This window comes from Ictidomys tridecemlineatus, chromosome 1, assembly GCF_052094955.1.
Source record: "Ictidomys tridecemlineatus isolate mIctTri1 chromosome 1, mIctTri1.hap1, whole genome shotgun sequence".
In the NCBI taxonomy this organism is placed as follows: Eukaryota; Metazoa; Chordata; class Mammalia; order Rodentia; family Sciuridae; genus Ictidomys; species Ictidomys tridecemlineatus.
The window spans coordinates 2,970,013-2,993,975 of NC_135477.1; the positions used below are offsets into that span (position 1 = coordinate 2,970,013).

The following is a 23,963-nucleotide window of genomic DNA, read 5'->3' on the forward strand; positions in this document are numbered from 1 at the left end:
GCCTCTTGACACATGAGCCACATCTGCCCAAGCCACCAATTCCTTCAAAACATGCAAAAAAGATTCACTCCTCTTCTTAGACCACTCCTTTTAATAATTACACAAAAGAATAAGTTCTTCATAGGCACTGCCTGGTGTTCCCCAAAACATGTGGTCCCCCTCAGTAAGTTCTTTATCATGGTTAATTTTTTTTAAGACAAGAGAAAACCAAACAATATCCACAGACAAGAAAATATGCAGAAGTTACATAAAAGCCAAGAATTTAGGCCACAATACTGGATCTCTAACGTTTACCCACCTAAGCCCAGGATAGGCCTCCAGAGCAAGGGGAACAGTGCATCACATACTCGCCCCCAAAACCTTTCACTTTGACTTCAAAACAACAGCAGGGTGCTGAGCTGGCTGCTGATCTGAACAGGCTGCCACAGAGCCCAAGCTCACCAGATGGCACCTATGGTGTCCTGTCTCTGATTTTAAGACCTCCAGGCAGGCTTGAGTGAGTCTGCAGCAGACGCCAGCTCTGAGAAAGCAGCTGCATCAGTCTACCTAAACCAGGGGACAGGGCAGGGGCTGGTGGCCTTTCACCTGAAGTTTAGCGACCCAACCAGAAGCCAAAGGTCTCAGGGGCAGTGGACCTAGACCAGGGTGCTGAACCAGGGAGCTGGCTGGGTCAGGGTGAAGTGTGAGCAAACCTGGTGCACAGAGGGTCCTGACTCACATGGTTCACTGTGCTGTTCCAACTTGGTGCGAAAGCACACGCGTGCAGCAGACACCAGACTTTGAGTGTTTAATTTGGGTTTTTCCCCAGGTAGCAATATGCAGTAAGATACCGTGATCCTGGCAGACACTGCGGCAGCCCCAGTCACGATGAGGCAGGCGACCCTGGTGCACCTGCGGCTGAAAGGTATCCAGGAGGCCAGGCACACTCAGCACAGCCTGGCCTGCAGCATGGTCAGCCGTGATGTGTCTGTTAGGCCACATCCCTGTCACCATGGAGGAACACACATCATACTCCCAGACGGTCAAAGAAAAGAGAATTCAGAAAATACTGCTTCCCACACGTTTTCCATTAAGAAGAACAGACTGCAAACTGAAAAGGGCACGAAGGGGAGACTTAAAGTCCTGATGGTTTGAATCACTAGCTACTAAATGGTTCTCCTCTGGAAAACAAGAAAAATGGCAGCAATTTAGGAGGTCTATTTTATTAATGAATACTTAGGAGAGTCAAGTGCTTAGGTCTCCTGAGAAAGGAGGAACAAACTCCGGGGGAACTTTAGGGAAGGCGAGATCTATGGCCCTCCACGCCACTCCTTCTCTGCAGGAGGGACACCAGGCCAGACACCAGATCCAGTGATGGAAGGCTGAGCAGGAGACAAGGCTGGCCCAGCGTGAGCCACTGACCTTAAAGCAGGACCCTGAGAGCCATGCTCTTCTCTCAGAGGAAGGCAGGCTTAGGAATCTCAGCAGCTGAGCCATACCCAGTGTGTACCTAGGACTCCGCTGCTTTAAACCCTGCTAACACTGAAGCCCTTTCAAAGTAGTGCAAGATATCAGTAGTTAAATCCAGCTATTATAATGAAGATTTTTTTTCTAATGAAAGGAGTATTTACACAGAGAAGCACCTCAAAGCAGTGTACTTGAGGCCTGGTTCCTATAGCTCCAGACTGGAAGACTCACCTCTACTGTCAAATTTTAACAAGATAAACAAGAGGCGGGGCCCAGGGAGAAATGGAAGCCCTTCTAGTGTGGGCCACTTTCCCTGGCCACTTGCAGGCTCTGGTTCCTGGCAGATCCCTCAATAATGCTCTCAGTTAACGAAATTAACTACCAGATGGGTACCCCACCCTCCATGCCAGTGTGCTTTAAGCCACTGAGAGACCCATGAAAACAACCAAAGCAGGTCGCGATCCTCTGTCAGGGACGGGGGGACGAAGAGGTGGATCTGTCTAGCAGAGACACCACAGGTTTACATTTGGTTATATATTTAAACCAGTTAACTCTTAGCTCTTTATGTCTAACAGTTGGTGTGCTCCAGACCACTGCGGTGACCCCTCTGGACAGAGCTGCTTCCCTGTGTCTGACCATGGTCCAACCACCCAAAGGTTTTACACACACATAGAAATCTTGCTTTCCCGGACAGAAAGCCAGCTACTGGGCTGAAGCAACCAAGAGTAAATACCATTCTGAGACTCAGGAAATGATGAACCTAACGAGTGAGGAGTGAGGAATACATACTTTAGAATTACTCTCCTGTATTATCACCAACTGGGGAATCAGGGTGCCAAGTGTAAATGGCTCTCCAACTCCACGTGTTTACTCTAAGTGTTTATGGACCCAATTAGGGCATAATGTATACAAACAGCAGCCCTGATAAGTGGAGCACCCTGGAACTCTGTACTCCTCTATGCTGTCTCAAGCAAGAAGGAAACAGGGGCTCTGCACAAGCAGCATGCTAAAGGCTTGTGGCAAGAAGGGCCGCGCAGGGGTTTCTGGAATCTTCCTGGAAGAAAGGGGGAGTGCCCCCCCCCCCCCCCCCCGTGTGCTGTGCCTTCAACACTAAAGAGCAGCAGAGTGGGCAGGGACACCTCAGGGTCCAAGTCTGGCTTCAGCAATGCCTTCAAAGTGTTGACCATCTGGAGGTGTGATGGGGACAGCCACAACCACCATGCAAGCAGTGCAACTTGGCCTGTGAACTCCAAGCCCGGGGAAGGCAGGGCATTCCTGAGTTTCACCTGGGGCACACGTGGGCCGGTCCCTGAGCGCTGGGTGGAGGAGGGCGCCCATAAGACTACTCGTGGGCGGCTGCGATTGTCCCTCAGGCTCCCGACGCCCGTTCTCCCCAGCACTGTGCTGGGAAGGAGGTGATCCAGACACTCACCAACTTGCAAGGATGCTGACCGCCAAAACTGCGAGCACCAGGACACAGTGCTCAGGAACTGGCCTGCCCGGGCACTCTCGGGGCCGGAGGGGCGGGGCCTACGGGGACGCGGCGGGGCGGGGCCGCGGACCTGGGGAGCGGAGCGAGCTGGGGAAGTCGGGGCGGGGCCTGGGAGAGTCGGGGCGGGGCCGGGTGGCGGACAGCGTGGGGCGGGGCCTTTTGGGGGCGGGGCCTGTGGGAGGAATCGGGGCGGGCCTGTGGGATCGGGGCGGGGCGGGGCCTGCGGGCAGGACCGGGGCGGGGCCGGGGCCCGCCGGAAGCGGAGCCCAGACCGCGCGGCTGGCGATGGAGCATGCCCAGTGCACGGCCCGGCCGGCCGCTCTGCGCAACCTCCCTGGGCGCCGCGTCTACGGGTCTGGCGTCGGGCAGCGTCTGCCAGTTGCCCCTCGGCCTGCCTCGGCCTCTGGGCTCCGCGGCTCAGCGTCCCTGCTCGTGACCCTGCCATAGGCTGCCGCGCGCCCCCACAGGGCGGAGGCCGGGCAGGAGCCAGCCCCCTCCAGGACTGCAGCTGAGAGCTCGGCTCACCTGGCGGTCGCCCGGGAAACAGGCCGTGGCCCAGGCAGCAGGACTGCGCAGGTGCTCTTCCGTGAGCCAGGCGCCAGGTGCGCGTGCTGCACTCACGTGCTGTGAGTGGAAAGCCACGGTGGAATGCTGACCTCTTGTCTCAGAATGTGACCTTGTTTGGAGGTGGGGCTATTACAGAGGTAACAAGTGCAAATGAGGTCATGAAGTAGAGGGACCCTAAGCCAGTAGGACTGATGTCCTCGTGGTGACCTGGAAACTGAAACTTGGAGGATATGTCCCGAGCCAGGGCACCTGGAGCCATTAGGGCTGGAAGAGGGCCAGATGGCTTCTTCCCTAGATCCTGCAGAGAGCCGGGCTTGCCACACCCTGGTCCATACTTCCAGCAGCCAGAACTGTAAGACAATAAGTTTCCATGATTTTAAGGTGCTCTAACAATTTGTGGTATTTTGTTATGGCCACCCCAGAAGATGAGTCCAGATGCCATGGTATGTAGCTGGGCAAGCATAACAAACCCAGGGAGCAGGATCATCCCTGGAACTTCAGGGGGCCCACCCATTGGCAGTTTCTGTCCCAGGTACACCTCATATTCTAAGCACCATGCTACAGGCCTCCTGGGGTGCATTTGTTTACATAGTTAGTGGAACAACATCTCTTGCCTTCCCAATGTAAACTCCCCTGTAGGAATCTGGCCAATCCTCATATCCTGATCTTGTGACTTGCAGGATCTGACACATTAACATCATTGGTAAAAGTATTTAGAGGAGAACCTCAGCCGGGTTGGTTTTATGATGAGCCCCAGTAATGCACACAGGAGATCTCTGAGGATCTCCACCCTGGCCATGCCTTCTCTGAGACATGCTTGTTACTGGTGGAAAATGAACGAGGCCCTGGGTACACAAAGATAATCAAACCAAGGCACCCACTTCTCCACTGAGCCTAAATACAGAGTTTTGGACACTATCCCAGTCAGCCATAAGTATTTACGCTCAAGTGGCAGGAGAGATGAAACAGGTCGCCTGACTCTAGTCTTTTCTGTTGGCTCTCTGTGGATTTTAGAAAATTCATCCAACTTCCTCAATTCTACTTCTGTCTTCTATAAGGAAGTTCTAAAAGGATCTACCCTGTGCATATATAGACCATGCTTACATATAGGGGTAACAAAACAACAAACTGAATTATAATTTCCATATACCTGGCCTCTTGTAAGCTGTTATTACCATAATCCATTAGAACGGGACTCCTAACAGAACTGAAAAGGGGACTAATACCAAGATTGAGCCAGAGTACCTACCAGGAGCCTAACAAGTATGCTCTGAAGTAGTTAACAACTAATATGTGATTCTTACCCTTAAAAAATGTGAATGGTGGGGCTGGGGTTGGGGCTCAGCAGTAGAGCGCTCGCCTAGCTTGTGTGAGATGCTGGGTTTGATCCTCAGCACCACATAAAAATAAATAAATAAAGTTATTAAAAATGTGAGTGGTGTATGAATATGAATTCCTATGCTTTTACAAAAATGGGCTAATTGGTGCTCACGTCTGATTTCCCACCCAGGAAGAAGGGCTATGCAGTGATCCCAGGCCCTTTAGGTGAATTTTGGAGGATCCAGAGGGGTAGGCAAGAGAGAGAAGTGTCCACCACCAAGGCAGGTGCATGGTCCTGGCCCCACCAGAGGACTGTCACCCTTGCTGGGAAGAGGGGAGAACTGTGTGGCTCCAGCATCAGGAGCCAAGAGAGGCAAGAGGAAGAAGGTCACCACCCCTGAACAAGACTGGCTCTTCTAAACATGGGATTCTAAAAAGTGGCCTCAGGCTCTGCAGTGACCAGAACTAAGACTTGTATCCCGGAATCTGCTGCTGCAAGTTCTTCCCTCCTTTGGGATAATTTCAAAAGCCCAAATCATTTTCATTGAGAGCTCCCTGGGCCTCTTGCCCTGTCCCATGACACTCTTGTCCTCACCTACCTCTCTGGAACACAGGGCTGCTCCGAACAGGGGCATGGCTTGGTGCAAGGTACAGGAAGGAACACAGGGCAGATCAGGAGGTTGGAGCTGTGTTCCCACCCCGCCCCTCACTGAGCATTCACCCCCGACTTCTCTGTAGGATGACATGACAGACTGGATGGGTGAGAGCCCTTTGTCCTCTGGGTTTCCCATCTTGGTATTAAGGAATTGTGTTCCTTTCTTCTCTGGGTACAGATTCCCAGGAACGACATTTTACAAAGCAGGTGGGAAACCCACAGAAGGTAGCTCAACTTCAGTCTGACTTCTCAAAAGTGCTTCCTGGATTTTCTTAAAGATCTGCCAGCTTTTTATGGGCACAGGGAACAGTGTTAATTTGTGTAGTTTCTTTAAAACTCCGAACGGATGGCTTTGGGGTTAAGCAAATGGACATGACACGTGATTGCTTCTAATGATTTGCAACCCAAGAAATTTGTTTAATAAGCCTCTCTTTCCTAGCTACTTTGTGACATTAGAGACCATTTACAACAAAGCTGTCTTCAGTAGTCAAACTTAATCCTTACTACCCTACCTTGGGGAAATGAAGGGATTTTATAACGATCACATAAAACCTTATGTGGTTTGTAAGCCCTGAACTCCGGACAAGCTTGAGGTGGTCGTGTAACAAAGAAACATATCACTGAGCTCCCACTTTAAATGTTTTACATATGGTTTGCTTTTAGGACAGCATCTCCAGTGGAGAGCTTCCCGATTAACACAATCGATTTTCTCGGCCCCAGTGTTCCTGTGCAGGCTGGAGCCAAAGGCCAGAGTCAGCGCCTCAAGCCTGCGTGAGGCCTGGCGCCAGGAGGTTCTGGAGAAGCAAGGAAGTGAGGAAGGGTGGGCACTGGCAGCCTCTGCTGGCACTCCTGTCCCACGCTGGCTCTCAGCAGGGCTGGGCCTCAAGGTGTGATTGCAGCAGACTGTAATTACAAGAGTCAGGGGCACAGAGGGACTCCCTGGCTCTCCTGACCCTACACAGAGGCAGAAAGTCCTTCTACCCAGAAGCCTCTGGGAGCTTCTACTGAGGTCTGAAGCCCCTTCAGATTCCTCTTGGTTCGAGGACGGGGACTGCCTAAGGCAGTCCAAAGATTCTTTGGGAAGATGTTTCCTAGGACTTTAGGAGGCCTGGGCGGTGCCTGGGCTGGAGGGGCAACAGCTCTCGGTTCCTCGGGGCCTGGGAAGGGAGAGGCTTTGCTTCTCCATGCTTCTCTGGAGCTCTGGGCCCCTCCAGATGCGCTGGCGACAGGGGTGCTCCACTCCTTCAATAAGCCCTTCCCTTCCCCTTCCCTGGTGTGCCTGGCCCTGTGCAGTGGCTGCCCCCTGCACACAGCAGACACACAGAGAGGCCAGGGTACCCCTGGTACCCCTGCTGTAGGGAAAGGCCCCCAATGGGGAGAACACCAACACCGGGAGAGGTTCAGGACCACTGTTGGTTTGTTTTTTGTTTTGTTTTGTTTGTTTTTTTTTTAATTTGGATCCATTTGCCCAGTAATGGTTGGACGACCATCCCAAACTGTATGTAATTCTTCCTTCCAAAGAAGAGAACTGAACGTCCAGGAGTGTTTATGCCACATGTGAACACGTCAACAGCCAGCTCTTCAGATGTGAATATTTGGACAAGGCAGCTTGGAGAGCCACTTCTGCAAGCGAGCACGTTTGGGGGCATCCTCCCAGCCCCGCCCATGTTGGCTATTGAGTGTCAAGCCCTCAGGACTGGGCATTTTGTCAGATGTCGGTCTTTGGAAAGCGGCTCCTACACTCATTACAAAGTGTTTTTGATCCATTTTCGGGAAGGGCTTTGTTTGTAACACATTGTTGGCAGTTTGGGAAGAATCTTTTAAGTGGTGTGAACTGCTGGGGGGTGTGCACCTGGGCGCCAGGAGGAAGTGGGTCTCCCGCCCCCGCCTTCTGGGATGAGCCAGAAGCGCCTGTTATTTTGTGACTTGGAAATTAAAGCAGGAGACCTGGGGATTTTGATGCTGAGATTGTGATCTGCCACCATTTACTTCTGACTGGTAAACCACAGATGAGAATTAGGATGGAAAATAGCCCTGCCAAATGTCCGGCTGCTGCAAAACAGGAACTTGAAAGTGGCTGTCCCCACCCCCACCCCCACACCAGGGGCAGGGTCCCCAGTCTGGCCCTGTGTGTTGGGCCACTGGTGTAAAGTGATGAAGGTGAACCTGAAAGGTAACAACCACCTGACCAGAGCTGGCACTGGGGAGGGGACCGTCCTGTGATCCCTAAGAGAGGCACCAGCTTCCATCTCGGGAGCCAGGAAGGCGAGGTCCAGGCATGGCCCCTTGGTCTGTCTGAAGAGCAGCCAGTAGACAGGAAAGCCCTCCGTGATCCAGGAGCCCACCCGACAGGGACTGAAAGGAATCCTGCTCCTGGACTTGGACTCCACCCGGGAAGGCTATGGGATTGGGAAGCGGTATAGGGTGGCTCCTGGGGAGCGCCAGTGGAGGTGGGCCAGGTGGGCTCTTTCTCCTACAGGGGAAGACACCCAGCCCTCAGGCTACGATTAGGAAGTACAGTGCACTCAAGGAGGCCAAGGAAGGAGGCCCCAACAGCAGAGGCTGGGCTCCTTCTCTCTGGCCCTCTGTTGGGCTGTTGCTTTTCCACCTCCAAGCTGGTTCTCCACCCATGACCCCGGTGTATATCCTTCCAGCTCCGTGTCCCCAGGGCTGAAGCCAGTGCTCCCTCCCAGCTCCCAGTGGAAAAGCAAGCAAACAAACAAAAACCCACCAGAGAAAGGCTCTGATTGGCTTATCATGTATGACAGACTGGACTGACAGCATGATCCGGGACCTGACGTCCACCCAGCCAGACACGTGCACCTGGCGTGGCCAGGAGACCAGGTCTGATGAGGGTGGCAAGGGCAGGAGCTACAGGAGGCAGGGCGCCAGCTGGTGCCCTCCCTGTCCACAGACCTGGGCACTGTGCGTGCCCCTCGGCCTCTCACCCCATCTACTCTTCACTCCTGCTCCTCCACCAGCTGCGTGTGCATAGGGTGCAGGGGCGACTGCAGGGGGTGGGGTCACTGCCCCCTGCAGCCCTGTCTGCCCCCAGGCAGCAGAGGTGGCCTCTGGCCCATAAATGAGGTCCCTGGAGGCCGCGACTCTGCAGCCAGGCCTCCCACAGTCTGCTGACAAGGGGACCCTTTTCATGAAACGGGACAGTCAGACAAGCTGGCACCAGCCCAGGATGCTCTCCCAGCGAGGCCACATACACTCCTCAAGGCCAAGCAGTGTCGCCAAATCTGTGCCTCTGCTCTTTGTCATAGGGATTAATCTTAATTAGCACATTTATTGGAGATTCATTAAGTTACTAAGGAACTAGAAAGATAGGACTTGTGGAAATTAATAATAGTTGGGAATTATTGATGGCTTATTAAGTGGCATGCTCTGGGCAGGGTGCTTTATGCCCATGGTCTTTTTGAATCCTCACAACAGCCACATGAATGATAATGTCATTATCACAGTTTTATAAATGAGGAAACAGAACAGTTGAGTAACTTGCCAAGATCACACAGCGGTAAGTTTTAGACTCATTTACACCCCCAATGTACTGCCTCTTAGACTAGTAGGCACAATGACAACTGATGTGTACTGAGCCTCAGAGGACACCTGGGGCTCTTCCTTCCCAGGTCTACTGTGATGTGCAGGTGGCAATCTCCCCCTTGTGGCAGTGGGCCCTTCAGAGCTCTTGCTCAAGTGGACTTTGCCGTTGCAAAGAGATGCGTTCCCCTGCTGGGGCACCAGGCACGGCTGTGTGGCTCTCAGATGGGGGCCAGGCCTTGCCCATGGCAAGTGCATGCTCTACCACTGAGCTCTACCACTGAGCTCGCCCCCAGCCTGTGAGTGACCACCTTTGTAGGAAGAGGAGTCCCACAGAAATAGAGATAAAAAGAATCCAGACAGTATGAGGGAGCCCCTGGGTACAGTCAGACCTGAAGGCGGCAAGCCTGGCGTCTCATTTCTCTGTGGCAATAAACACTCTCGATTGAATATACAAGTGTAGCTGGGATTTTGTAGTATACAGCCAAGAACCTTGAGCCAGGTGCTGGGCCAGGCGCTGTGCCAGTGTGATCACAACTGTGGCCCTTTCAGCAACTCACAACCTTATGAGGTGAATGTCATTATGCTCATCTTCTAGGTGAGAAGAGTGAGGACTGAAGCAGTCAGTGACGTGCCCAAGGCTGTCCTGCCGTGCAGTGGGAGAGCAGGACATACAGAGTCAGAGGCCCCCAAGCATCGTATTCCTAAGAATATTCTCAATTCCAGAGGACAGAGGATTGGGAAGAGGAAGGGAAGAAAAGGAGTACAAAGAAAGGAAGGGAGGGATGAGAGAGAGAGAGAGAGAGAGAGAGAGAGAGAGAGAGAGAGAGAGAGAGAGAGAGAGGACTGTTAGCATATTTGAATTGAAGAACTTAAAAATCTTTTGGTGGCAAGTTATGATGGTGTATGTCTAAGGCTTAGGAATTTTATCCTGCTATTTGTTCTTCAAATAAAAGAATCAGAGTTGCTGACTTAGTTTAAACCAACTCCAAAGACTACAGAGTTGACTGCTGATTAAAACCTTGTCTTTCTTCGTCTGAGAAGAGAATAGTGGATACAGCTTCCCCAATGTCTTCCACTTTGCAAATCTGATTTTCATTTGTAGCACTTGAGAATGTCAATGATTGGAAATATGTAACTTGATATTAACAAGCTAGAAATAGTAACTGACTATTCACTTTGGCATCTCTTCAGGCTTGTGTGACAAAAATAAATTGGAAATAATTTAAATACGAATTTAAAGGTGATTTTGGAATCATGAATCTTGTAGGTTTTCTGATCACCCCATGCTGGAGAGCCCATGGGCTACCTACGCAGGACAGTGGGTTCCCAGATAAATAGACTCTCTGGACATAGCATGCAAAGGGTCGATTTAGACTTTGTGTGCTCTGCCGTTTGTGAATCAGGCTGAACACTTTCCATCCACTTTATCTCTGCTCTTTGGGAGATGCACAATCATTTTAATGGTTAAACCTCTATTAAATTGCGTTTTTCAAATCCTCGTTGTTTCATTTCCTCTCAGTTCTGCTCTCTGAAATTCTTTTCCACCTCATCTTTCCTGATCATTCGTTGCTTCACCCACATTCTACACCAAAGCCCCCTGGTTGTGGGCACCAGGGAGAGCCCATACAGGGACCGGGTGACATTTGGGGAGGAAGGAGTCAGCCTCCCCAAGCCTGCTCAGCCACAAAAGGATTTTCAGATTCCCATCAACCTGGGGATGAAGCTATTGGGATTTGGTTCAAACCTGCGTCTTCCGTGGGCAGAAACGGGTTTTGTGCGTTGCTGCGAAGGCTCGTGAGCACTGGGAGTTTAAACTTCCCCGCAGATAGTGCGGGACGCCCCTGAAACGGGGTGCTTCCCAGATACGCAGCAGTCAGGAGCATGCGCAGAGCAGGTGCAGCCGGGATGGGGGAGCCGGCCGCAGAACTTCCATTTCCCTCTGTGTCGACAGTGTGGAAACTCACCTCCCAGATGGCTGCGTGGCTTCAGGAGAAATTCTCAGTAGAATTTCTTGTGCTGTCCTCAGCTCAGGATTCAAAGCCAAGGAATTAGGCATGCTGCAGCTTACTAAACTGTTGATGGAAGTTTTTTTTTTTTTTAACTGTTCAAAAATCCAAAAGGAGTTCAACTTTAATAATTTAAGACAATGGCAGGAGGGTCCCCATGCCCTCCCCTGTGCAGACCTGAAACAGAGGCTCTGGTTGGAATGGCAGTTTATTTCCCATGCATTTCCTCCAGCTGAGACTTTCTCCTGTTGGAGAGGATGCTCTCCACTCTGAAGCAATGGACAAAGGTCATATTATGAATATGTTTCTGGGATGATAACATTTTGATTAGATATGCAAGAACCTCTATTCTTCCCTAGGATGTCATATTCTAACATTTTCCATTATTTTAGGAAAATCATGTAAGTTGATACTGTTCTGCAATAAGAACTTGAATTTTGTGGCTTATTTTCTTTGCTATAATGTGCCAGCACCGTGGGCATCGTTGCAGGGAATAAATGACTCTTCCCCAATAAACCAAATGCCTAAAGAAGCCCCTGGAGGAGGCATGGATGTCCATAAAAGTTGAAATGGATTTCAGAGTGTGGCATTCAATTTAGTATATTAAGTAGAATTTGAAAATAGTCTAATCTTCCAAAAGAAAATACCTCTACTACTAACAGGGGTGGGAGGATGACTTTCCACCAGAATAAGAAACACATGGTTTAATAGGTGCACAGATATAATTATTAAATCATCTCTTTTCCTCCTTTTGGGTCATTAGTTGCCTGAAAACTGAAGCTAGCTATCTCTCTCTTTCTCTCTCTCTCTCTCTAAGCTTGAAAAATTAGTGCCTTAAAGACAGCCACCAGAAAGCATTGATCAAAAGGCCTGTTCTGCCCAGTGTCTCACTGCGAGAGGCCATGAGTACACTTCTATAGTTCTACCTCCAGAATTCTCAGGCTCAGAAAGTATTTCAAAACTGATGCCAGTGAGCTGGTGCCACTCATGGTTCTCCAGTGCCAGTACTAGTGAGAAAAACAAAGCCCAGTGCTCAGTGAGGTCTTCAGGAGCCTGAATTGACATCAGGATGCACAGAGAGATCAGGCTCCGGGAGGGAGACGGAAATACTTCTGGGTTTGATGAAAAACCAGCACAAAGGCAAGAGGGCAGGGAGGCAGAGAAGGATGAGGGACCCTCAGCCCCAGAGGGGCTGGGCTCAGTGTCACATATGAGGTGCTTCTCTATGACATCCCCAGAAATCAAGCCAGTCTCATAAATGCTCCGAGTACACATTTGCCAACATAAAATTTTTAAGTCTCATTTTGAAAACTGAAGGCTTGGAAGTTCGTTTTAAATATATTTTTTAAATTTATTCCTGAACTTTTAATAACACAATCATGAAAACAATTTGCACATAAGCTGTTACAGCTTAATGATTACTCTTTCATAAAATGTTCGTGCATCTACATTTTATTTTATTCTAAAGTGAAACAATCCTTAGGCAGTAACATTTTTTGAATACCTAATCCAAATCTTTTTTGGTAATAGATTTTTTAAGTTTCTTTAACGAACAACAGAATACCAGTTTCTTTGGAGTGCAGCTCCCCTACTTCCCACCCAGGGACTACAGCTACAGAGGCCCGGCTGTCCCTGAATTCTGTGCTGGGTGACTGGCGCTTCCCCTGGGCCAGCCTCCCACCGCAGGCTTCAGCTCGTATCTGTTGGGGAGCCAAGGAGAGCCTTTCGGTCCACGCAGGGGTCTGTTTCACTTGGCAGCATTGTACCCCCGGGCCAGCCCTAGAGGGGACCCTGAGGCTGAGCATGGGCACTGCCCAGCTCTGCAGCCTCTGAATGACCCACACCAAGCTGTGGTGGTGTTGTCTGAAATGGGGAGAACACCCGGTTCCCAGGAAGGGTCACCTCAGTGAGGTGACGGGCCTGGAAATGCCTGCTGTGGCAACCCACACCAGCAGCAAGGCTCCAGGTAGGCTTCTGGGGACAGGATGACATCACTGGTGCTCCTGGTGGAATCTCTCAGCATGCCTGTGGTTCTTTACTGCTGCTTTCACGACTGTCTTCCTTCCACCAGCGTTTCCTACCATAACTTCATAGCCAGCGTCCCCCTGTCTCCTGACCTCCAGGCGGGGTGGGGTGTGCAGCCGCCTGTCTGGAATCTTGTTGCGCCTGCCCTGCTCTGGAGGGCCAGGGCCTTGAGCTCCATCCCCAGCACCGACTCTGCTCCAGACCCTGGCCCAAAGTGCACCCCTACCCCTGCTTAGCAGGTCCTCCGTGTCACGTACTTATTTCTGCATCGAGCCTTACCCTTAGGAAGAGCGGTGCTGGTGTTAGTGATGTGCGCATCTCTAGGGGTCACATTCCAAGTAGCAATGAAGAGTAGTAATGATCGGTTAATGATGAATCAATCATTAAAAAAACGAACTTCAGGATGGTCATGTTCCCAGTTAGCAGCACTGTAAACCAAGTCTGGGTGAGCCCCATTGGCTCCTGGTCTGATAGCAGCTGGGTTTCTTCCTAAATAACCTGACAAGAGGTCCGGGTCATACCCCCTCTCTGCTCCCAGCACCAGGACGTTCCTTCAGCCAGCCCAGCTCTTCCCTGATACCTTCGGGAGCCCCTCACTTCTCCAGACCCGACTTCACCTGCCCAAGGTTGTGCTCCAGTGAAGCCCAGCCCTCCCCAGCCCACCCGGGCCTCCTCTGCAGGCTGGGAGGGCTGAACAGGCCAAGACCCGCGTCTCAGGGTCCAGCCAAACACTGGACAGCCCTGGTACTGACAATGTTCCCTGTCCACGCACAGGCCATGGGAATAGGGCTGCGTCCTCTGAAAGTCCAGGCTGCACTGCATTCACCTCTGGGTCCTCAGCCCCAAGAACAGGACTGGACACACGAGGTGCTAAGTAGACACTTTATGGGCAGACAGACAGATATATGAAAGAACCCATGAGATGACTCAGAGCTGGCACTGACACAGAGCTGAGATTGGAACTGCGTAGGCTGGGTGCTAGGGAAGGGCTCCCCAGAGGAGCGGGAGTCAAGGTGGAGCAGAGAGGACCAAGTTACTGAGTCTACCAGGAGAGGTGCTGTGACCCAATGCCGTGGCTGGTAGTAGGCCAGTGCAGGTTCTCCAGCCAGGGAGGGACTGTGAGGTAAGTCCAGGGTTCTGGTGGCAAAGGCTTGTCACAGTCTACCTGACCTGAAGCACAGAGAGGGTACAATAGCCACCTCCTTCCAACAGGCAAGGCAAACCTCCAGTGCAGAGGCTTCAGAGAAGGAGTACTGTTTACAGACGGCTTTTCTTTTCCTACAATGCAAGATTGCCCTCTCTGTTCTCGGCTCCCTTTGGCATCCCTGCAGTGGAATTACTAGAAGTGGAGACCATGCAAGACCAGTATCGATTCCTAACCAAGGAAGTGTTTATTTAAGTAAGTACTGGCACCAGACAGGGAAAAAAAAAAAAACAACAGTTTAAAGCAGCCAAAACACCCAGGGAGACATAAGCTCACAGGTCCAAATAGCTGGACGCCACTGTCAGCAGAGTCCAGCCTGGCACTGCTAATGCAAGGTCCCCACCCTGAGAGTGGCTCTTCATGTTAAGTGGTTGAAAGAAACAGAAAGAGAAGTATTTTGTGCACATTAAATTTCTTTTTCAAAAAAGCTTTTTATTTTTTCAAACATATGGAGTATACATTGAAGCTGAAAAGATACAGTAATCATGTTTCTTACTAATTCGTTCCTTCTTTTTTAATTTTTTTGAAAATCAGGACTCCATCTGAAGACAGCAGTTCTACCATGCAGGGGAGGTCATATGGAAACTGGCCTCTGCTGTGAACGGAGGCAACCTCATGACCAAGGAAAAAGAAGCTCTTGGAAGAGTCTCCTTCCGATCTGCCATGATGTCCGACCAGCGGTTGCTTCCCAGCCCTGGCGCCTGCGTGTTGACTTCCTCTGATTCTTTTTAAACTGGACAGGCTTGTGAGCAAGAGGACCCAAGGACAGGGGCTCTCTCTTTAAGTGTGGAATTAGCAATCTCTGCTGGTTTTTCTGTTTTTGTTTGAAAAAAATCTACGGATCATCATTCTCCACCATAAAATCAGTTCCATTCTCCAACAGCCAAGTTTTCAAATGGGTTTTATAAATGTGCAAAAACTCAAGGCAAATCTATTTTAAAAAATGTCAGGCTGAAAATAAGGGAAATCAGAAAAGGAGACGGAAACACCATCTGTCAATGCCCCCGGCCTTCACAGCAGCCCGTTCTCTCGTGATTAACCTACAGCCCCCCCACAAACTCTAAATCATTCTCACCTTCCCAGGAGTTTGTAAGCCAGGCAGTTGTTGAGGGGAGCAACTCATAATATTACTGCAAAATTTCACAGTTGAAAGTCAAACAGCAAAGATTTTGCTTTGCCAGCCTGACACCACCTTGACCATGTGGATGAAAATCCCCGGGCAGCGGAGGTCCACAAAGCACTGAGAGGGACGAGGGTACAGGCTGCTCTTCCTCTGGAGGTGCACTGAGACACGGTCACTGAGGGCGTCCACTGCTTCTCAATCAAAATGCCATACATTATGATAACCAGAGAACTGAACCACGAAACACCAAACCCCCACCGTGTCTGCCGCCTGGGAGATGGGTTCTGCAAAGACCCAATAGGACCCTGTTCTGTTACAGGAAACGGAGCACAGCACATGCACACACGTGCGAATGGTATGCAGCCTGTTGTGAGCAGCTGGCTTATACAGCCATGGAGTTTGAGAAGCCTCAGCACTGCCGTTGGCAGCTGGAGACGCAGGAAAGTGATGATGTGAGTTCCAGTCCCTGTCCTCGGGCCTGAGCAGCAGGACGGCCAATGGTGCAGTTCTATCCTGAATCCAAGCCCAAAGGCAGGGAAGACCACAGCGCAGTGTGACAGCAGCTGGAGAGAGAGCATCCCTTATTGCTCAGCTCGCACATTCCCCTCAGGCCTTGGCGGATCAGGGGTTGGCCCACTTTAGGGCAGTGAGACTCTGCAGAATCCAACTTCACCTTCAGGAACACCTTCAGGTCCCACCCAGAATACTGTTTAGGCAAATACCAGGACATCCCCTGGCCCAATCAAGTAGACCCAGAAGTCTCCCATGCGTGCTGGTGGGAGGGGCTGTGTAGTAAATGTGCTGACTGCAGTAGCTCAGCCGCCACCCTCTGCACCTCAGCACACTACCCAGGCCCTGTGCGGGGTCCCAGCTCAGGCTCTATGTCTCCAAGACACCCCCTGGCCTAGACGTGGTGCACGTACTTTGACTGACACTCCCTGAAGCGAACCAAGGCTGCATTCAACTCCTTGTGTCCATGTCATGAAGCGAAAGCAGCCCTTCAGATCCTGAGCAGGGTGGAGCCCCGGCCTCCTCAGACCACTCCCCGGCTGCTGCTCATCTCTGAGGGAGCGCCCCACATCTGCTGGCCACACTCTTGGTCCCCTTCCCTGTCCTTCCCCGCTCCCCCTCCCTCTGCTGACAGCAGATGCAGGAGTGAGAAGGGAGCTGTCTCCAGGTTCTCCATCCGCCTCCCCCACTGCTCACCACGTCCACTTGGAGAAGTCACCTGTCGTTTGCCTGTGAAGGAGGAGCTGAGTGCCCAGAGGCGCAGGAGAGGCAAGTGACCTGTGCACAGTGGCAGAGACAAGTGGGGAGCGTGGGGAGTGGCTTGCTGTCAGAGGAGGGAGTCGTGACACAAGGGACAGTGACCAAGCCCCAGATGGGAAGCAGCCCAAGGGAAGAGAGGAAGGGGGGGACGCCATGCTCAGAATGGCAGGAAGGGCACCCCATGTGCCACAGGTCCCCAGATGCTGATCTGCACGGGGAGCTGCGAGCCTCAGCCCCGTGCAGGGTCCTTTGCCTTACCTGCCACTCTGGTCAGATATACATAACGTAGAACTTGCCATTGTCACCATTTTTAAGTGTGTAGCTTAGGTGTCCACCCATACTGCTGTACAGCCACCCTCAGTCCCTAGAACTTTCTCATTGTGGAAAACAGAAATTGTGCCTGTGAAAGGCCAAGTGCTCATCGCCTCTCCCGGGGCCCCTGGCAGCTGCACCTCTGTCTCTGTGTTTGACCACCCTGGGGACCTCGTGCAGGTGGTCGTGGCATGCGTGTTTTGTTTTCTCTTTAAGCACCTGTCTTTTTGCTGTCGCTGATGTAAGGCTCATCCGTGCTGCAGCATGTGTCAGATTTCCCTTCTTTTCTGAGGTTGTCTACTAAGTTCTCCATGGTGTGGATGGACCACGTTTGGCTTGTCCATTTCTTCACTAAGGGACTCTGGGGAGGCTTCTCCCAGTAAACTCCTGAGAATAATGCTGCTGGGAACAGGGATGTGCACAGAGAAGCCCTCTTGCCGTGTCCCAGGGCCACTGCATTCTCACGAGCAGTGCACCAGGACTCCAGCTGCTCCGCGGCCTTGCCAACACTTGTTCTTTTCTTCTTTTTTGCTGGTAGCCATCCTGCTGAGTGTCATCTGTGTTCTCCTGAATTTTGTGCCCCAGCATCCAGGACTGTCTCCTGCATCTACGCTCATCCCTCGGTGGTCCGCCAGCTGGGTGTTTCAGAACACCTATATACGAGTGGTTCCTGGGTGTGTATTTACATCAAGTTTTTCTCTCAGAACCCAGACTGCTCTCCATAGTCAAGTTCCTCTGCATCGCCAGAAAACATCCCAGACTCGGCATTTCCCAGCCCCAGTTCCCAATGTTCCCACTTCCACACCTCCCACCGCACCCCAGACTATCTCACGCACACTTCCCCATCCAGGGAGTGGAAAGAGTTGCCCTAGGGCCTTAGCCCAAAGGGGCACTTCAGGGGCTCCTTCCCTGGAGGGTCCTACTCCATGCCTGTGCCTATGCACACCCGTGCGCACACCTCTTAGGCATGAACATGCAGGACCTAAGAACACTGCAAGGCAGACACAGGAAGGGCAGGACCCCCCAAACACTGGGTTTCCAGTCTGACACCATCCCCAGCCCAAGAGCACCTCCACATCTTCTGCCCCACAGCATCCTCCGTGCTGAGGTCTACGGGGCCTCCCTGTGCCACCAGTGGATCTGAAGACAGATGCACTCCTGGGCAGGGAGCACAGAGACATCTGTGAACTCCTGGGACCCTTTGCTGTGCACTGAGGCGCCACTTCCCAAGGGTGTCTGCTCTTTTCCTTATCTTCTTGCTCCAGCTGTGGTTGCAGAAGGACCCATGAAGGAGATGGACATTTTCAGTAATGCACTTGTTTGCCCAGGAGCCGGGGTTTGCAACAGTCAACAATGTGTTTCCCTGGGTTTCCATATGCAGGGCAGAGCTGCCAGAGACCTAGTAAGGACTACCCCCTACCCTTACACCGCTTCTTCAGATGTAACCCATGCAAGGTGACATACCAGTGTTTTCCTGAGCAACACCGGCAGGCTGGGTTGGTTCTAGTGTCCAGAAGAATCACAGTGTCTTCTCTCTTTCTCTCTGTTTTCTGGAATAAGGTCTTACTATGTTGTCCAGCTGGTTCTCAAACTCCTGGGCTGAGGCAATCCTCCTGCCTTAGCCTCCTGAGTAGATGGGACTACGCGAGTTAGTGTGCTACCACCCCGAGCTTATCAGTGCCGTTTTATCTAATGTTTCATACGATTGAATGAAACCTTCAAATATCTAAATAAAAATTTCAGTTTTCATTATATGTAATTCTACAACTAAAGTTATTGTTTTGCTTTCTGACAGCTAACTTTGAGTGTGTTAGAAGCAAGATAATCTTTGAAAATGTGGGAAATCATTTAAATTTAGTTTATTATATTAACATTTCGTGTATATTTTTGACAAAAGTGTATCCAAAAGTCATGCATTTAAATGAAACAAAAATTAAGTTTGTCATTGATGTTACTAGAAGACAAATCATGTGCAAAGCTCCTACAGCAAATTAATGGTCAGACTGAAATGAGGTAAGAAAAATAAACTTCATGGCTGTCTTTCCTCTTTTACTTACTCAGACATTGCTAGCCCGTGAACAGAGCTCCCAGACACATGGAGCGAGCACTACATTCAGCCACTGGTGCTTTGCCAGCTTCATCTGTACCAGGACTAGTACCGATGTTTTCCTGTTTCGTCTCATGAAGGCAGTACCTTATTCGACAGTTTGCCAGCTCAACTTGCCTTCTGAACACTGAGACTTCAGGCGGGGCCTCCTCCTGTTCACCATGCCCCCATGCCCCCATGCCCAGGGCAGAGTGGCCAGAGACCCAGTAAGAATGCTGCAGGGTCGCCCTGGGCTCCTTCAGTGTGGCCAGGGACACTGTGTGTTGGAGCTGCAGTTCCATGTCATCTCCGTGCCACGTCACCAGGGCACCACAACAGCACCATGGCCTCCTCTCCTTCCCCTCTGAGGGTGGTCCACAGCAGACCTTCTTGCAGTCCGCTGACCGTGTCCCACTCACCCTTCTCTGTGCCTCCCACTGCCTTGTCTGGAGAGTCTCAATGCCCAGTGGCTAGTCTGGCCCCTCCAACCACCTCTGTCCCCCACACCCTTGCACTGCCAGGCACATGCCCACCTCAGGGCTCCTCTGAACTTTGAATTTCAGAAAATATAAGATTTTTAGTACAGATATGCCCCAAATGTTGTTGATAGTATTTATCTGAAATCCGAAATTCTCTGGAATCCATATACTGCATTTTCAATCCCACCTGCAGCCCATGGTCAGGGGCAGAGGACAGGCTCCCTCTGTCATCTCCAAACCCATCTCCTTCCCCAGTCATTCTCCACCCCAAGTAAGTGAAGCTGTCTTCTCTTGGGACCAGCCTCTGGACCCCACTGCTGGGCTTTACCATGGTGGCGGGGTGGGCTGCAATTCTAGACAGCTTTGGGAGGATCAAAAGAACATTTACCTTTCTCCAGGACAAAGAAGCCCTAGCTCGGGCACAGACTGGCTGTGCTTCCTGGGGGAGAGAAGGGAAACTAGATTTTCTCTCTTTTTTTCTTTTTCTCTTTTAGACTAGAAGTCCATAGTAGCAGAAAAAGAAAAGATTCCAGTTATTTCACCAATAATTGACCTTATTACAACCAAGTTTTAAAGAATTGAACTGTCGGGAGTGTACTTAACATGCAATCTATGCTGAGCATAATTCCATCCTGGAGAACTCTGAATGCACCGCAGGACTCAACCAGACCTGTCATCAACCTCATCACACAGCCAGCGCAAGAAAGGATGAGAACAAGTGGCATCTTTCTGTTTCTTTAGGAGAGAAGAAACCTCCAAACACATTTTGGTCACCAGCAATAAGCTCATGTTGCACAGCTAACCTGCACCCTCCTTGGTCCCCCAGGGGTCTGCCACACAGTGGTGGGGCAGCTGGGGCGGGTCCTGCCTTCTCTCTAGGTGCATCCTGCTTAGCTGAAGAAGCCACGCGCCTCTGTAATTAGAATGATATACAGAACGGAAAGACTCTTCCAGGAACATCTCTGGGTCCTCAGAGTCTCAAGCCTCTGTTGCCATGGAAGCCAGCGAACAGCTCCAAAATTCTGGAGAGATAAGTGACAATCGCCCAGTCGCCGCTGAAGGGCCCCTTTAAATGAAGTTGCCTTTTTTCTTTGGTTTCTGAATAAACATCAACCTGGATTTTTAGTGCAAAATCCTGATTTCAAGGTTATCGATGCCATACTAAATTAATACAGTCTGTGGGACAGCACGTGCCGCCTGGCCAAGCCAGGGATGCTCCTGTCTTCCGGAAGCTTGACATTTGTTTTTCATCATGAACTTAAAGGTCACGAGCTACAGATGGATCAGGGTACCTGGCTGAGTTTACATTTACATGCATTTTATTTTATTCCCACATGCGCTTTTTATGAGATCCATCCCTGGAATAAAACTGTCGTGCTCCGTATCCTTCGGCTGGCTTGACCAGCAGAGTTGGCAAGCTGCCATTGCTACATAATTTGAATTAAAATAAGAAATAGATGCCGATTTGATATTTCAAAGTGAAAGCTTTAAGTTTCACTCTGGCTAAAACTGGCTATCATAGAAATCACAAATCTCCTGATGTTATTATTGGTGCAATTTGAGGGCGTGGATTGACAATAGATCTAATCCTGTTAAGCACCTTTTATTTAAAGCCAAGGACCTCTCACTGTCCCTCTAACCCTAACATGATTGGCCGATGACCATTTCAGAACTGATGGCAGGCATGCCCTTGATCCTCCTCACAAATTAAGTTCTTTTTTTTTTTGTTTGTTTGTATGTGTTTCTGTTCAAAGGAAGCATCTCCCCCACCTCGTTTTGTGTGTGTGATACCAGATAGCACTTTATATTTTTACCAAAATACCTGTGGAGCTGACAGAGCTTGATGCATTCATTTTCCTTGATTTTGTAGTGAGGGAAAAGGCTAGCATGAATAATTCAGAAATAATGCTGAGACTGTTAGGATTTAGCGTTGGAGAGGTCATCACGGTTGGGAGAAATGAGCGAGAAGACTCTTACTATTCTACGATCTTTGAATCTCAAGGTGACATCATTATTATTTCTCTATATCTATAATGTGGTGCTGCAACCAGCTTATTGCTGTGTTTCTCATGTAGGGGAGAAAGATCAATTACATACAGCCCTCAAAATGTGAACCATAAGCATAGTACCCAATAAAACTGTCATTAACATTCCCCACAATTTGAGCAGCAAGCTTCTGGGTCAAGCTGCTTTGGAAATGATAACTGACATTGAAAGTTTGAAGGAAGAGCATTACCCTAAAGGAAATGCTGCTTAGCCAAATCGAAGAAACTCTTTAATAACATTGTTAATTTCTCTGAGATGCAAAAACCCCCTAATGAAAAGATTAGCCGGAGACACTGAGAAGAGATACAAACCCCAGTGCCACCCCACCCCCACCCGGAAAAACAGGTTTGCTCCAGATCAAGCGTCCACCACAAGCACTATTGAGCACATGCGAAGTAGTTGCAAGCAATCACATTTAATTTATTCCCATTTTCAACCAGAAGCTGAAAGATATCACCAAAAAAGTAAGAGGCAGGCTGGAGTTGTGCTTACAGCTGTTTGTTACCATTCCATCCATAATCAGCACCACATCTTGCCTTCTGTGGAATGGGATTAAAAAACACCTCATCATTAAAAAATATTAAAATGGAATAGAGCTATTACTTCTGCAAAATCTCCTTTGTCTACCACATGTTTAAAAAATCTTTCTTACTTCACAGAATTTTCCAAGCCTTCCCACCAGTTTGCTTTTTAATTCAAATGTTCCTCTTAGTGTCAGAACTCTGGAACAACACATTTGGTTTAAAGGCTCAACAGTTCGTATATGTGATATTTTGGTAAGAGGGGATACAGAAGTACTGTAGAGGTCCTCTCATAAGTGCTGCCAAGACACTGTGAATCAATGTCCAGCCTGCCCACCCTCACAGCCTCCTGAACATCTGCTGTACCTGCCCAGGGCTGGGCCCTTTCCGGTTCTTGGTAGCAGCTAACACAAGATGTTCTTGAACTCTGCCCTTGAAGCCACTCTGGGGTTTCTGTTTTGTTTTAAGGTAATTTTGATAATGATGCCGATAACTTCTGTGTCTGTCATTCAGTGGCTGATGATTTTCTGCTTTATTTCCCTAAATTTCATTTAGAAATTTATGACTTGCTATTTATTGTGAAAAGGCAGTCTCTAAGATAAAATGAAATATGTGTGTAACTGTCACAGTTGGCTGACTTCTGAGCAGGCATTTCTCTTCCTCCCTCCTTGCCTTCCACCTCTCTTCCCTCTCTCCTCTGATTCCTTTACGGTCGCCACCTTTCTCCTCCTCCTCCTCCTTCTCCTCCCCTTTCTCCTCCTCCTCCTCCTCCTCCTCCTCCTCCTCCTCCTCCTCCTCCTCCTCCTCCTCCTCCTCCCATTCCTCCTCCCACTCTTCCTCTTCTTTTCTTTTTAAGGCTGATTCTTGTTATGTTGCCCAAGCTGGCCTCAAACTCCTGGCTCCTCCTCCTCCTCCTCCTCCTCCTCCCATTCCTCCTCCCACTCTTCCTCTTCTTTTCTTTTTAAGGCTGATTCTTGTTATGTTGCCCAAGCTGGCCTCAAACTCCTGGCTCAAGCAATCTTGCTACCCCTGACTCTGAAGCAGCTGGGACTGCAGGTGCACCCCGCCTTCCCTGGTCTCTCCTTTTAGCAGCCACTCCAGGACTGCCCAGCGCCAGGCTTGCCATCTGAAGATGCTGAGCAGAAGGATGCAAGGACCCAGCATCCTGTGGATGGCTCTGTGCTGCTGGCCTAGGAGCCTGGGACTCTTCTTCATCTGCTTCCTGTGGATAAAACCCATGCATCATTACTGAGCCAAGTTTAACCTGTTGCTAGATCTTGTGTCCCAATGCCTCCTGATTTTCAGGGTGCAAAAACACTTGTTTTACTTTAGAAGACTCCCAAGATGAGGATATGGTTAAAGGTCTGGTCGAGCTCTGTGCTCAGACTGTGGTGTCTTAGGGAAGGAGTATCTGAGCCCAGTGCCACATGCACAGGGAAAAGTGTGTGCCTAGGCTGGCTGATGTGCCCCTGGCTGAGACCTCGTTCTCCTCAGAGCATCTCAGGAGAACCACGGTATCCAAGAGTGGAGGGCGAAGGCAGGGAACAAGGGGACGTGAATGTACCCCTGTGCTCAAGGTGCGTGGGGTTTCTCATCCTGACCCCTAAGTTCTCACCTCCTAGAGTGAGCCCCCACAGCAGAAGCAGGCATTGCCCAGGCCTGGGCACTTAACTGCTGGCCTGGGGCTCGCTCTGACGTCTGCCCATGAGGCCCATAAACGTCTCGGTCCCCTACTAGTTTCCTGTGATTGCTGTAAAAAACTCCCACAGACTGTGTGGCTGAGACGAAGGGAATTTATTTTCTCAGAGTTCTGGAAGCCGGAAGTCTGAAGTTGAGATGCTGGCAGGGCTGGCTCCTTCTGAGGCT

At 50.3% G+C, this 23,963-nt stretch overlaps 1 protein-coding gene and 1 long non-coding RNA gene across 4 annotated transcripts in view; one reads left to right on the forward strand and one right to left on the reverse strand.

The window, feature by feature from the left end:
• The window catches only part of Mgmt (O-6-methylguanine-DNA methyltransferase), a 227,458-nt gene extending 223,861 nt beyond the window's left edge, over positions 1–3,597 (reverse strand). Inside the window, exon 1 of one of the 3 annotated variants that reach the window (XM_021723283.3) lies at positions 3,464–3,597. The gene's annotated coding sequence lies outside the window, so the exon portion shown is untranslated. Of the gene's footprint in view, positions 1–2,878; positions 3,014–3,463 lie in introns of those variants that run through there. The other 2 variants (XM_078024202.1, XM_078024199.1) reach the window with 2 other exon arrangements.
• On the forward strand, positions 3,185–6,021 carry LOC120885482 (uncharacterized). Its single transcript, XR_013426994.1, has 2 exons — positions 3,185–3,625; positions 5,016–6,021. It is a non-coding gene; the product is annotated as an uncharacterized LOC120885482 (long non-coding RNA).
• Positions 6,022–23,963: the final 17,942 nt, after the last annotated feature.